Genomic DNA, 15,554 nt, shown 5'->3' with positions numbered 1-15,554 from the left:
TTCAGTGTTTCTAACACTAAGGGGCTGATACGAGTACGAATGATCTTGTTGGTCTTAAGTTGCCAGGGCTTTTTTTCTTTTTTTTTTTTTTTTTTTTAAACTGAAGGAGGCAGTGACCAGTCCCATCTTCCCTCTACCACCCATGACTTTGTATATCTCTGTCAGATTCTCCCTACAAGCTGCCATGACTATTTTTTTCTAATGAAAAATTAGTTCTGACGTTTGCAGCCTTAATCATTGCACTGACAACAACTGTTTTTTCTGTCAAAGCCACTGCATGGAGTCAGTGAGCAAACAATGGTGCAATAGCTCTTCTCTTTTGGGGCACAAGGCCAAATACTTTGATGCAGTAAATTGGATATTTTGGTGAAGTTCAGAGCTGCACCTTCTTTATATCATAAGGGGAATCTGACTCCTTGTTTTTGTAAAAAATGTAATCTGTGCCTTAGTTAAGAAAAGCTTCACATTGATAAAGTTTGAGGAGTTTGAGTTTGTTTTAATTAAGGTCTTCTTGTAGGTATTAACAACTAACAAAATAGATCTGATGCTTTTTAGCAGCATTTAAAGCTTGAAATGAAAATTCCACAGGCCAGTTTCCTCTGATTATGAAGCTTTTACTAGTGTCATTTGAAGGAAAGTTTGTGAGACCAAAAAGAGATTAATTACTGAACCAAATAGGAAAGAGAGGGGGAGCACAGCAGTAATTGAGATTGTTACAAAGATATCTTGGAATAACAAGTTATCAACAAGTTAGTTTATGTCTATCATTAAAATAGAGCATAGTGGATAACCATTGTTTTCACTAAGTCTTTTTATACAAATTCCTTCCTGGGGCAATTGTAATCAGATGCATTTTAAACTCTTGTGTTACAGTGTGGTAGTGTGCTGCAAATACAAAAGACTGTAAATTTACCGTGCAGCTCAATATCTCTGGGACTGCAATTGACTGAGGCTGAAACTTAACAATTTTTATGCTTGTTCAATAATTTGTTGAAAAGGATAAAAAGCAAGGATAGTATTCTGTTCAGTTTGAAGTTTGCTTCCCAGCCAGATAGCAATGCAAGATCTAACTATGCTGTATGAATCCTTCTTACTTACTATTGGCAATGGGTAAAGGGAACAGTACAGTTTATTCTGCTTGAAGAAAAGGTATAATGAATAACTAAAGCTGTCTTACTATATATAAGTATTTTCTTATTCCAGTGAAATTTATCAAAAGTTTGCCAAGGTGCTCATCTACAGCCAGTAATACTAACTATTCAGGATGTGGGAGGTGATGTCTTTTTTGTGGTAGGGTCTCTCTCAGTCTTTTCTGCTGATGTTAGTCATCTCCCTAAAATTAATTCAAGTACGTAATTGAAAATAAATATGTAATTGAACACTCTCACCCTTCACCAATAATGCCGGTTGGTCTGTCTGTCTAAAGATAAACATAAAGAGAAATCAGTGCTGGAAGAGTAATTGAGTAAGAGACATTGCTAAGTGTCTTGTATGCTGCCTATGATTTAGTCTTTCCTTTAAGGATGCCCTTGACCTATTGTGTTTCTTCATTCATGTAGGAGGAAGCTGGGAGCTGGAGTACTCAACCACCTGTCTTTATTAGTGTCAGCACTTCTTGACGTGAAAGGATTATTCTCTAGAAGAATAAATAGGTCAAAGAGTATTCTAGGCATGTTCTAATCTTTCCTAACCATTGAGGTCTCCATAGTTAATTGGTTTAAAGTTTTTATTGAGGAGGAGTCTCATGCATTGTAAAATCTGTATTTTGAATGACTTGCAAAGAATCTGCTAGAGAGAAAAAATTCTTTACCAACACAATAGCCTTCCTGAGGAAGAGGATCTCTGGGCCAGTATAATTCATCTGATCTAGGTGTAAAAACGCTGGGCTGGGATTTGAATGAAGTGAGTTCTTCTCTGTTTTGGGAAGTATGGACAAGTCAGCTGGACTCTGTAATGGTTTTTGATAGTTATTAGTGTTTGTAGCAGAGCCTTAACTAAGAATCTTATTTGAGGGTCAGGAAGCACTACTATATTAACCCAGAGCTAAAAGATGTTCTCAGACATGCCTGAGGGAGCTTTAAGACTTGTTGAGCTGTTTGAGCAATATAAAGCATTTTGGAGTTTTGGTACGATGGTAATACGTCTCGTGGAAGATAACAGTCCATTATTTCCAGCAGGCCAATGGAAGTTGTTATTAAAGTGCAAAGTTAGGAAGGTCTGGAAGTCTCTAAATTTGCTCCATTCGCAGATGTAGGAGATGACTAGAAGCTTTGCTTTATGATTATGTACTTCTGGCTGGACCATTTGCCAATAAATATTGCCTATCAAAGTTAATAAATTAAATGAATAGTCTCTGGCTTTCCCCATGATCATCTCAATTCTTGATTAGAAAATGTTGAAGAAATGTAGTTTAAAACCTCAGTTTTGACAGCATCCTGTACAGATGCTGACTATTTACTTTGGCCCAAGTACTCTTGACAGTAGAAAATTTCCCTTCGTAACACTAGTGGGGCTTGTTGGCGGCACTTGGTGCCGTGATGAGCAGGTAGTCTAGTTTGGACAGGATTTGGAGAGACTCTGCTGCATCATTCTGAGTTGTTAGGTGGGAGGTGGCAGTTTTTCCAGGTGGGATTGTCTTTTTGGGGAGTGTGGGATGGAGAAGTGGTTGCTAGCAGCTGTTGACAGTAAGCAGGACTTGGGTAATTTTTCAGATGATAGTTAGTTTACACTGATTGTTGAGCATATACAGGTAAGCAGAACAAAGCTTGAGCTTGTTCTGTATCCAGTATGCTGTACTGGAGATTTTTTTCTTCATGTCAGAATGGAAAATATGCAATTGCTCATAAGCCTTTCCCCCCCCCCCCAGCATTCTCTGGAGATCCAGAGAATGATTTAGAACAGTAAATGCTCAGGTAATACTTCTGCATGGGATGCATGCTAGTCATTTTATAGCGCCAGGTTGATTTATCCCGGCTGTTTTTAGCTGGTTTTAAAGGAAATCAGACTTTAACGCTCAACAGATTTCATCCCATAGTTTCATAAATTTCACAAGCAACACTAATAATGAATAAATAGAAATCTCAAAGAATTCTTAAGCTTCAATAATTCAGAGGTGCACAGTAATCTATATAGATAATTACATAGTAAATTTATTTTTTTACTCAAGTACGAAAGTTGGTGTAATTGCATAATCTTTCTTATCAGAAACACAGGCAGACATCTGCTCTTTAAGTCTTTGCAAATGTGACTTGACTAAATTTTGACATTTTTAGTACTCCATGTGGAATGCAGGTGCCTGCCTTTAAATACTGACATTGGAAAATTATGACTTAAATTTATTGTTTGGATCTCAATACCAGAGAGTGTTCTGAGAACATCACGGTCAGATTTCCAAAGATGTATGGTTATTTAGTCTCTACTAGTAGAGTTAGGAATTAGTATAACTATATCAAAATATCTTAAATGACTTAATTTTTTTTGAGCCGCAAGTTCACAGGATGTTTAAAAACCAAAATATATTCCAAAATATGCTTAGCTACTCAAGTGTGACATATTGTTGGAAATGAGCACATGTTCTTTCTACTTCCTGGATTTTAAAGGTAACATCAAACAGAGCGCCTGTCCTTCAGGAGCTAATATGTAAGAATAAAACAGTGACAAAAGTGGATTCTCAACTTGAACTGTGTTTGAGGTTCTGTTTTTGCTTGTTTTCAGTTTTCCAGGTAGCTCAGGCAGCCTGAAAATGTGACCGTTAGGCCTGCCTCGTCCCTTTTAGTAGCTTTTGTCTTTCAACTTGTGTTTTTTGTTTTAATGGTGGCGAGTTCTTCCCCTTGTCTTAATTAACATAAAGATATGTTGTAAAGTTAAAGTAAGAGAAAGCAGACAGTTTGTAGGAGAAGTGGTATAATCTTGTGCTAATGATTGCCTTGTAAAAACCAGCATGGATTGGAGGACGATAGGGAGGGGACGGGAGATTTGCAAGTGTTGGAATAAACTGTAAATACGATCTTTTTTTAGAGAACCACAAATATATACTTGTGTGCACTCTGCCCAGTGCAAATAGGATCTCTTGCCATAGCCTGTATTGAGCAGACTTCTGGAGGTTAATGTTTAACAGGTTCTTACCTAGAGCTGTTTGATGTGTTCTCAATATATGGATCTCCTGTTCCCTTGGAAGCATTATTTTGTGTAAACTAAATGCATTTTTATATGGAAGCACATCAATCTATATGTACTGTTACAGAATCCATGACAGAGCAGTTAATAGTGTGCTGTCGAAGGGTTTTCTGCTTTCAGTTCACACATTTGTGTTCTCATTTTTCGTCTCCATTCAACATAATGAAAGCAATTACTGTACGGCATGATTCTTGCAATCACTGGCTGTTGCATGCTCATCTTAATAGTGTTCAGTCAGTGGCAAGCCTGGTCCTATGCTAACTGCAGGAACGTTAATTTCTAACATTTGCTAGCAAGTGACAGAAGAATCTGATCTAACACACTTACATGACTCACTTGAGTCATTTGTCTGCAATGACTTGTACTTAAAATTAGAGGTATGCTTATAATGAAGACACAGTGCCATGAAAATGGGAGATGGAAAAGACCTATGAGATCACCTGGAAGATCCTGCTACAGGAGGTCTACATCAATCCCACTCTTTCCTCTCCACTTGGAGAAATTTCTCTCCTCCCTGATTCAGAACATTGCCACTTGAGTCATTTGTCTGCAATGACTTGTACTTAAAATTAGAGGTATGCTTATAATGAAGACACAGTGCCATGAAAATGGGAGATGGAAAAGACCTATGAGATCACCTGGAAGATCCTGCTACAGCACAGAATGTATTTTCTGCTTTTTTTTTTCTAGTTCAGAGGTGAAAGCACCAAGAACAGGAAGTTTACAACCCTATTTTTGCTGGATTTTTACACGATCTTGTGGAATTTCTAGTGGAGTCTCAGCTTATCTGTATTACCCAGTGTTGATTCAGAGGGCCATAAAAAAACGTTCTAACTGAGCTTGGACACGTGTAGTACCAGTTTATTGGTATGCTTGAAGGTGCTGCTCCTCCTCTCTTCAAAATCCTTAAGGCCTGAACCTGTTGGGTTTTGGTTTTTTTTTTTTTACAGAGTTCATAAACAGCGTTCTTTATTGCTGAGAAGAAAAGGTGGTTGAAGGGTGGGTAGCTGGAGTGAACCTTTGAAGTCATCATTTCAGTTCCTTAGGTTCCTTTGTTAATGAGTTGGCCTTATGGTATTGCAGGGCAGGAGAAATACATAGGTAGAACTACTTTATTTTTCTTGAAGGGCCTGTCTGCGCTTTATGGGATATAGTACAGTTCAGGCCAGCGCCAACAGTGTCTTTCAGGCAGCGGATTCTTTTATTACTGTGTAATTCATTGTCATGCTGTGGACGGGAGGAGTACCATACATGGAGAAAGACAGGTTTCTCAGCAGCTTGTTTGAGACTTTCCAACCTACTTACATGGACTTCAGTGAAGCAGCTCTGAATTTTGGCACAGCTTCACACTTTTGTAACGCAGAAATCCCTTGGCAAACACATACTTGTTTACACCTCAAACAGTTAGCCAACTAGAAGGATGGAGGAATGTGGTGGGTGCTGTACTGACTTACCTCTGTTCTTGGCTTTTGATGGTCTCATTAACATTTGTACTTTAACGACATAGCTGCTATTTATGGAGCATTTGCTTTAAGATTCCTTCACTGGAGGTGGCATATTTATTTTAAGAATATATTGAAATATCAGATGGTGCCCATTGTAACTGCATACATAATTTTTATTGCTCTCACTATTGTTCTTAATGGGCAGCTGGATACAGACATGGGCAGAAAGTCTCCTGTGGGAAACTGAGAATAGAAATCATCACCCTAGTCAGCCTTCTAAGTTTGTTCCCACTCCGTCCTCTGATCGTGATCACCTCACCATATTTGTGCTTCTTATTCTTGATTCAAGCTAGGAGAGTCCAAAGAAACCAAGTCCATGTTATTTAGTTATTCCCAGAGGAGCAGTTGTGTCTGTAGTCAGGTGAGAAATGTAAGATGTGGATACAAATACTAATGTTATCTTTGCTGTCTGTGGAGATGATCTGACTATTCAGGATATTACGTTATTATATTCAGGATAGTAACTGAGTCTTGGTTTGTATGTTTCTCAAGAGGCTATAAGTTTTGCTGCTGCACAGAGATACTCTGATTATGGGCGAGATACGTCCACACAAGGAGTTAGTACAGACCAACAGACCGAGTTCAGCAGTAATTGCTTGACCTGTAGTGCTGCTTCCACCTAAGCGTGCCTGAAAGAGGATTAAGCTGATTCTCTTGACGCTCAGTGTCCCATTGCCTTTGTCAGAGCCTGTGACAGAATTCCTGGTTGGTGCAAGGTGGCTGCTTATGAAAGCAACCTTGGGCCTCATTACCAAAGCTTCACTTGGTGATTTGAGATGGCAGAATGCCTGGTATCTCATCAATCTCATCAGCATCTCTACTGTGCTTGATACTGCTTAAAAATACTGAAGCTGAAGAATAGCCACCAGGATGGAGCAAAGGCCATAAGAAATACTCAGTTACATGCTGTGGCCAAGCAATGGTAGATCCATCTTTCCAGTCTCCATGTGTGAAACGTTAATGCAGAGGAAAAGGAGGTAAATGATGTTTACAGTCTAATAACGGATTTTACCTATGAGGCTGGTTTGTCCCTGCTTTGTACTTGATGGTGATGTTCACACGTGCACAGATTCAATCCCAGGGTTGAAGAGAAAACACAGCCAGCTGATGTGTTAGTGCATTGCCTGGGAGTTAAGAACACAGAAGAAAAGGGTGAGTTTGAGGTCCTTGGAGTTCAAAAATGAATTTGTGTGTGGCTTTGCAAGAGTATGTGGAACCAGGCTTATACATGGGGCAGATTTAGGTTACCAGCAGTTCATATGCTGAAGTAATTACATAAATTTTAGAAGGAAAAGGAGAAAAGAAAAAAAAAAACCAACAACAAAGGCTAAAGGGTTTTTTGGTGCATTAAGACCACCTATGACACAAAGACAGTATGTGCCAAAAGCATTAGTTGATGGAAATCTCAAGGAAGGAGTGCAATAGAGTATTATTTCATATTGTCCCAGAAAACATATGGATAAGGAATTTGGTATTACCTCAAGAAGGAGGAGGTATTTTTGTTGTTATGTAATTTTTCTTGTATATTACTTTGAAACTGGGCAGTGTATCACCCTGATTGATGTGAAGAGGCACTCAAGCTTGTTTTGCTTTTGAGCTTTTTTTGTTGTTGTTTGGTCCATCGGGGAGCCCTCAACATATACCTCTTGCTGAGATTCCTCATTGATGGGTGCGGTTGCCAAATCAGAGACTTGTACATTTCATTTCCATTTGCAGTGAACTGGCTGTGTGCTCAACTGCGGGCCGCTATTCTCTGCCGTACCTGCAGACCCCAGGAGTTGGGAGGTCTACATCAATCCCACTCTTTCCTCTCTGCTTGGAGAAAGTTCTCTCCACCCTGATTCAGAACATTGCCCGTGCTAGGCTTCTTTCTGCTAACAGATGCCACACGGCAGTGGGCAGTCGCTGAGAGCTTGTTGTATCTTCTGGCTTGCAGCCCATACGTCTTGTTGCTGTTTTGGCCTCCTTCCCATGCCTGCTGCACGCTTGCAGCATTTTGACGAAGCTGCCTGTAGAGCTGCTCAGGGTAGGAGGCTGAAGGGAGTCCCTTAGGCAAACACGCCTGGCCTCCTGCAGATAAAGGGCCTTAAGGCGTTGCTGGTTCTCTTCAACAGCCTCCTGTTGTGGAGAATCCCATGGAGAATCCCAGGTCTGAAGATAATCTTACTACCGGGTTGATTTCTTGAGTTTGAATGTTTTTAGGACAGGGTAACTTTGCGGTTCAAATTGCATCTTTCTGGAGTGTACAATTTTTATGTTTAGCCTTCAGGGAGAATTTGGAATTTGCTCACTGAATCTGCTCTAGCAGAAGTTTCTCCAGTTGTTGTTGTTGTTTGGTCCATCGGGGAGCCCTCAACATATACCTCTTGCTGAGATTCCTCATTGATGGGTGCGGTTGCCAAATCAGAGACTTGTACATTTCATTTCCATTTGCAGTGAACTGGCTGTGTGCTCAGCTGCGGGCTGCTATTCTCTGCCGTACCTGCAGACCCAGGGAGCTGGGAGGTCTACATCAATCCCACTCTTTCCTCTCCACTTGGAGAAATTTCTCTCCTCCCTGATTCAGAACATTGCCCGTGCTAGGCTTCTTTCTCCTAACAGATGCCACGCGGCAGTGGGCAGTCGCTGAGAGCTTGTTGTATCTTCTGGCTTGCAGCCCATACGTCTTGTTGCTTTTTTGGCCTCCTTCCCATGCCTGCTGCACGCTTGCAGCATTTTGACGAAGCTGCCTGTAGAGCTGCTCAGGGTAGGAGGCTGAAGGGAGTCCCTTAGGCAAACACGCCTGGCCTCCTGCAGATAAAGGGCCTTAAGGCGTTGCTGGTTCTCTTCAACAGCATCCTGTTGTGGAGAATCCCATGGAGAATCCCAGGTCTGAAGATAATCTTACTACTGGGTTGATTTCTTGAGTTTGAATGTTTTTAGGACAGGGTAACTTTGGGGTTCAAATTGCATCTTTCTGGAGTGTACAATTTTTATGTTTAGCCTTCAGGGATAATTTGGAATTTGCTCACTGAATCTGCCAACAGCTCTTCTATAGGCACCCTTCAGGTATTTCATATTGTCCTGGAAAACATACGGATAAGGAATTTGGTATTACCTCAAGAAGGAGGAGATATTTTTGTTATTATGTAATTTTTCCTGTATATTACTTTGAAACTGGGCAGTGTATCACCCTGATTGATGTGAAGAGGCACTCAAGCTTGTTTTGCTTTTGAGCTTTTTTTGTTGTTGTTTGGTCCATCGGGGAGCCCTCAACATATACCTCTTGCTGAGATTCCTCATTGATGGGTGCGGTTGCCAAATCAGAGACTTGTACATTTCATTTCCATTTGCAGTGAACTGGCTGTGTGCTCAACTGCGGGCCGCTATTCTCTGCCGTACCTGCAGACCCCAGGAGTTGGGAGGTCTACATCAATCCCACTCTTTCCTCTCTGCTTGGAGAAAGTTCTCTCCACTATGAGGCTGGTTTGTCCCTGCTTTGTACTTGATGGTGATGTTCACACGTGCACAGATTCAATCCCAGGGTTGAAGAGAAAACACAGCCAGCTGATGTGTTAGTGCATTGCCTGGGAGTTAAGAACACAGAAGAAAAGGGTGAGTTTGAGGTCCTTGGAGTTCAAAAATGAATTTGTGTGTTGCAAGCTCAAATACATCTGCTGAAACAGAATTTAAACAGCTTTGATAAACCACAGGTGCTGTCTCCTAGAGTGGTTTCATGTGGCCTCAGACCAGAATCAGCCATATTGTAGATTTCTTTTTCTTCAGACTTTTCTATAGGCAGTGTTTCTAAAGTTCGCATCCCCTTTTCATCTTGCTGGTACAAAAAACAGTTAGTCGCAAGCTCAAATACATCTGTTGAAACGTAACTTAAACAGCTCTGATAAACCACAGGTGCTGTCTCCTAGAGTGGTTTCATGTGGCCTCAGACCAGAATCAGCCATATTGTACAGATTTCTTTTTCTTCAGACTCTTCTATAGGCAGTGTTTCTAAAGTTTCACATCCAGCCTGGCCTTGAACACTTCCAGGGATGGGGCATCCAAAACTTCCCTGGGCAACCTGTTCCAGTGTCTCACCACCCTCATAGTAAAAAATTTCTTCCTGAGATCTAATCTGAATCTTTTTTCTTCCAATTTAAAACCGTTTCCCCTTGTCCTATCATTACACCTCCTGGCAAAGAGTCCCTCCTCAGCTCTTCTATAGGCACCCTTCAGGTATTTCATATTGTCCTGGAAAACATACGGATAAGGAATTTGGTATTACCTCAAGAAGGAGGAGATATTTTTGTTATTATGTAATTTTTCCTGTATATTACTTTGAAACTGGGCAGTGTATCACCCTGATTGATGGGAAGAGGCACTCAAGCTTGTTTTGCTTTTGAGCTTTTGTTGTTGTTGTTGTTTGGTCCATCGGGGAGCCCTCAACATATACCTCTTGCTGAGATTCCTCATTGATGGGTGCGGTTGCCAAATCAGAGACTTGTACATTTCATTTCCATTTGCAGTGAACTGGCTGTGTGCTCAGCTGCGGGCTGCTATTCTCTGCCGTACCTGCAGACCCAGGGAGCTGGGAGGTCTACATCAATCCCACTCTTTCCTCTCCACTTGGAGAAATTTCTCTCCTCCCTGATTCAGAACATTGCCCGTGCTAGGCTTCTTTCTCCTAACAGATGCCACGCGGCAGTGGGCAGTCGCTGAGAGCTTGTTGTATCTTCTGGCTTGCAGCCCATACGTCTTGTTGCTTTTTTGGCCTCCTTCCCATGCCTGCTGCACGCTTGCAGCATTTTGACGAAGCTGCCTGTAGAGCTGCTCAGGGTAGGAGGCTGAAGGGAGTCCCTTAGGCAAACACGCCTGGCCTCCTGCAGATAAAGGGCCTTAAGGCGTTGCTGGTTCTCTTCAACAGCATCCTGTTGTGGAGAATCCCATGGAGAATCCCAGGTCTGAAGATAATCTTACTACTGGGTTGATTTCTTGAGTTTGAATGTTTTTAGGACAGGGTAACTTTGGGGTTCAAATTGCATCTTTCTGGAGTGTACAATTTTTATGTTTAGCCTTCAGGGATAATTTGGAATTTGCTCACTGAATCTGCCAACGTTACTTTTTCACTGTTCATCCAGACCTTACTCGAGCATAGGAGTGTCAGTTATTTTTGGTAAAGCACTTAATTAACAGCTTTGATATTTGAAATTGCCAGTTGCACAGAGAAAACAGGCAAATTTTGTTTTCCTTAAATATCAATAATGTGAGTGTTGTCCCAGATCATAATAAATGGCCACTTTGCTATCAGAGTATTTTATATTGGATTTATTTTTCCAACATATCATGCATCAACTGATTTACAGTAAAAGGCCTTTTTCACTGGTGGCAAAATGATTCAATAAGTTAGATGAGATGTATTAAGGAACAGACCTAATGGGCAAAAAATGGGGTCAGTATTGAAGTCTTTTGCTTGTCATTAAGTCTAGCCTTCTTAGTCATACACAGGCTGTTCAAACCGAGATAGTGACTGCCTAAATAAGTAAGCATGGAAACACATGTAGCATGGGTGAACACTGAGAAATGAAGATACAGTGAACATATGCATAGGGTTCTCCTTTCCTGTGCCTTTCTATATCAGGGGATTCACTGAGTAGTAGGCTGGTTTGACTTAGTGTTTCATAAGCGAGTCTGGGAAGAAAATTTAACCAAACATTTTCCAGTTAATGCAGCTAGAGACTGGGGTAACAGTATGTGGTGCACAGGGTAGGTACCACTACAGTTATGGTCATTGGTGCCTTAAATTTAGTGCAGGGATTTGAATTACTTAGCCAAAGTATGTGGATTCTGGGATGTCCCATTTCTGTAGACTTGTTTAAAGATGAGGATAGTTGATTCTTCTCTGCATCCCCTTTTCATCTTGCTGGTACAAAAACTAGTTAGTTGCAAGCTCAAATACATCTGCTGAAACAGAATTTAAACAGCTTTGATAAACCACAGGTGCTGTCTCCTAGAGTGGTTTCATGTGGCCTCAGACCAGAATCAGCCATATTGTAGATTTCTTTTTCTTCAGACTTTTCTATAGGCAGTGTTTCTAAAGTTCTAAGGAATTTGCTTTAGTTAGAAAAGTAACTGGGGAAAAATTTAGCATCTCGATGAATCTCAGTCTATATTCAGAATCCTGTCTATTAGCTTTAATAAGTAAAATAAACGTCTACAGCTCTTCATTTAGATTTGGTCTGTGGATCTAGTACAGTTAGAGACACTGAGTTTATTATGATTTGGATATCTGCAACACTATTAGTAATTAACTTGCTGTTACAGCATTAATTTCAAATTTCACTGAGGACAAACTTTGGAACAGCAGTTACAAACAAGATAACAGTCCGAAGTCTGACACAAGTAATTCCTATACCATTTGCAGTCTGTGGGCTTTGACCAGTCTATAATAAGAGACATTACTTTAACTCTGAGAAAGTTTACAGCTTCACTGTTTTTAGCAGTGAACTTACTCTGGAGCTAGAAGTGTGGTATCTGCATACCTGTGTTTCAGTTTCATAGGCTTTCTGAGAGCATTTGCTAGCTCCCTACCTCTGGAATTATGCAGTGTTAACAAAGTTTTTAAGTGTGTTTACTTTTAAACATTTAAGCAGTTGTGCTGTTTGCAGTGGCTTCTGTCAAATACGGAGACTTGTGGTGGTGTGGCTTAAAGGAGGATAATACTTGGCTCTGTGACTCCAAAGGGTCTTGTCCTCATTAAGACATGGGAATTTGCATGAAGCGTCAGAACTTCATTTAACTTTAAAGCTTCACACGCTTTAGGATTGCATCAAATTTATAACTTTGATATCTGAGTAGGGCGGAGTACAGAGGAGGTGTTTTAGTGATCTAATGCCTAAAAATACAAGTAGAGTAAGAGAAATCCAAATTTGGCAGTGGCAGCTGCACAGATTGTAAGGATGACTGCATTCATCGTGACTTTATGATTTCAGTGTGGCAGTTAATCAAGGAAGGATTTGGGGCTTGGTTCTGAGTAAGGAAGAGAGGTGGTAACTGAATTTTGCAACTGTGTGTTACTGTTTGTGTGATCTTGCTGACGCTCTGCTAAAACTGGCAAGAATTATAGACCTGGTGATCTTTTTCTCCTAGTGTCAGTCATTTAGGATGATGAGGCATTTTTACTTTGAGCAGAACTTGTCAGCTGTAACATAACTATGTGGTTTTAAAATCAATATTGTAGGTGGTAGGTGAAGTGGGCAGAATCACCTCCCTTGACCTGCTGGTCACACTTCTTTTGATGCGGGCATGTCAACTGCACCACTCAGCTTGGTGTCCTCTGCAAGCTTGCTGAGGATGCACTCGATCCCACTGTCTCATTGATGAAGATATTAAACAGTGCTGGTCCAAATCCGGACACCTAAGGGACACCACTTGTCATTGTTCTCCATCCAGATATTGAGCCACTGACCACTACCCTCCAGATGCAACCATTCAGCCCATTTCTAATCTACCAAACAGTCCGTCCATCAAATTGATCTCTCTTCAATTTAGATTAAAGGATGTTGTGGAGGACTGTGTCAAAGGCCTTACAAAAGTCCAGATAGATGATATCCATAACTCTCCCTTTGTCTTAAGCTCTACTATTACAGAAAAAAATGCTAGCATAGTTCAGGTATATTTAAATGATGTTGTTCCACAGCCTCTCTGACATCTTTGTCCCTACTAGTGTAGTACACATAGCGTTCAAGCGACAACTTTGGCACTTGCTTTCTCCCACAAAGAAATTCTGTGCCATGGCCAGTAACATAATGAATCAGGCCCTCCGTTGGAGCACAGGAATAGAAAGTGAGAGAATAAGATAAGAGGGAAACATCACTGAAAAATCTCACTTCAGAATTATCCCTTCTTTTGAAAGCCCCTTGGGCCTGACAGGTATATGGTCCTCACAGCTGCAGGAGGTTCATCTCATCCAGATTCATCCCAGAAGTCCCTGACCACAATAAAATAGTGGTGAATCTGGTCTTTTATGAGAGCTGGCTGCAGTATGAAGCTTTGGAGAACAATGCAAGTGCAGCATCTTTGGTCTATTCACTGAATGACTTGAAGAGCTTTGCAGTCGCAGCAGGAATTTCCACCTGGGACAGCTTAGGACAACCTAAACCCTCCAACAGAACTCTGCATCTCCAAGCAAGGCCTGATATAATTCACTGTCATTGTCGTTACTGTTAAGTAACCCTGGTAGAGAGCTTACAGCTCTATGTATGTGTGATTAGAAATCCCATTGAAACAGTTGGTGTTTTAAATGGAGTGAATGTAATATATTTGTTTGAAGAGGTATTGTGGTGGCCAAATACCAAGCCTGGGTAACTTCAGTAGGTGGCACATTCCCTGGTTGTTTGACTGAACAGAAGTGATTGAATTAGGTAGGTTAGCAATCAGGCAAGAGGTACATCTGGCTAATGGTCTCCCTTTCTCAGTCATTCATGAAGCAGAGGTAATGCTGATGAATGGATAGATTGACAGGTAAGGTTTGTGTTGATAGCTAGCTGTGTTGTAGTAACCAAATTGAGACTAGAGTGAGAAAACAAACACAACATTCTAAATTTCCCTGCATCACTCAGCCATGCCTAGTTTTTTTCAAAGAAACATGCCTTTTTTTATTCTGTAGAATATTTGTACTGATATACATAAATCATAAACTGAAAGAGCCCTAGGCTGATAATATATGAAGCCCTTGAAAGGGTAATATGGACCTATTTGTTTTGGTGGACAACCACCAAACCAGTTGTTTTTTAAGGAAGTTTTTGAGTGAGGTTTCTCTCTTGTCTGGAAGAGTACTATGTTCATGAAGTATTAAAGAATGTGCTGTATATGTTTTATATACCTTCTGATTTTTTGATGATAACCTTTTGGAAATATCTTTATCATCCTTTCAATTACAACATATAAATATAAATTCACAGCTAGCTTCATCCAAAAGTTCTGCATTTAGACTGCATAATTACTTGGTATGTTGGTATATATTGGTATAAATTGCTCTAATTATTTATGTGTTCATGCATAGCTTGGGATATTGAAAGTTTTTCTTTTTCCTCCTTGACAAGATGAGTGAGTTACTCAGAAAAGCAGGATGACCTGTGCTAAAGATCTGTATCTCTACTCCATGTTGATGCATACGTGCAGCGTTCTCCAGACTCATATTGGTGTGGAGCAGTCCCTGTTCTTCAAGAATAAAAAGACAAAAGTCATCATACCACGTCAGATCTTAATAATATATGGCATATTTGTCTGATCTTTGAACCCAGGAACTTCTGACACCTCACAGGGAGATGGAACATCCCTATGACGCACCCAGTCAGTTATGAAGAATCATGGCAGTGGTATGTGTGGAATGATGCCACCTTGACTGGTCATCCTGTGCCTCTAAGGGAAAGGTTTTCCAGCACTTTCTTCCGCAGCCATCGTGACATATGTTTATACTGGCCATAAAACTGCCTAGTCTCTGCTAAAGCTGTAAACACAGTTTCTTGCATCTGAACTTTCTGAGATAGAAAAACTTGAAAGCCAAATGCAGGATATATGGTGTAATAATTCCTCGTAGTGTCCTGTCTTTGGTGTTTTGATTATGATTTATTGGGATGTCCCTTTGATCCTCAGTAGCATCTGATACTATTTTACTTGTATTTGGCTGAGAATTAAATTGTACTTTAAATTACAGAGTAGCAGACTTTGGCAGAGCCTATGCTTTCAGCAGTCACAGCCTGTAACTACAGTGTAACAGCCCCCTGTTTAGGCTGAATCTGATCTTTGTCAAGTGCAGTTTGAGAACAAGCTTCGCCAGATGATAAACTTTCATGGGACACATATCAAATCATTTGCTCTTCAACCAAAACATCCCTA

At 40.6% G+C, this 15,554-nt stretch overlaps 1 protein-coding gene across 8 annotated transcripts in view; it reads left to right on the top strand.

The window, feature by feature from the left end:
• The window catches only part of FAM13A (family with sequence similarity 13 member A), a 134,703-nt gene that overhangs the window by 36,434 nt on the left and 82,715 nt on the right, over positions 1–15,554 (top strand). The gene's annotated exons all lie outside the window — the stretch shown is intronic.

This window comes from Calidris pugnax, unplaced genomic scaffold (assembly GCF_001431845.1).
Source record: "Calidris pugnax isolate Ruff unplaced genomic scaffold, ASM143184v1 scaffold15, whole genome shotgun sequence".
NCBI classification, from domain to species: Eukaryota; Metazoa; Chordata; class Aves; order Charadriiformes; family Scolopacidae; genus Calidris; species Calidris pugnax.
Note: the sequence above shows the minus strand (reverse complement) of the source record. Positions and strands in the feature narration are given on the sequence as shown.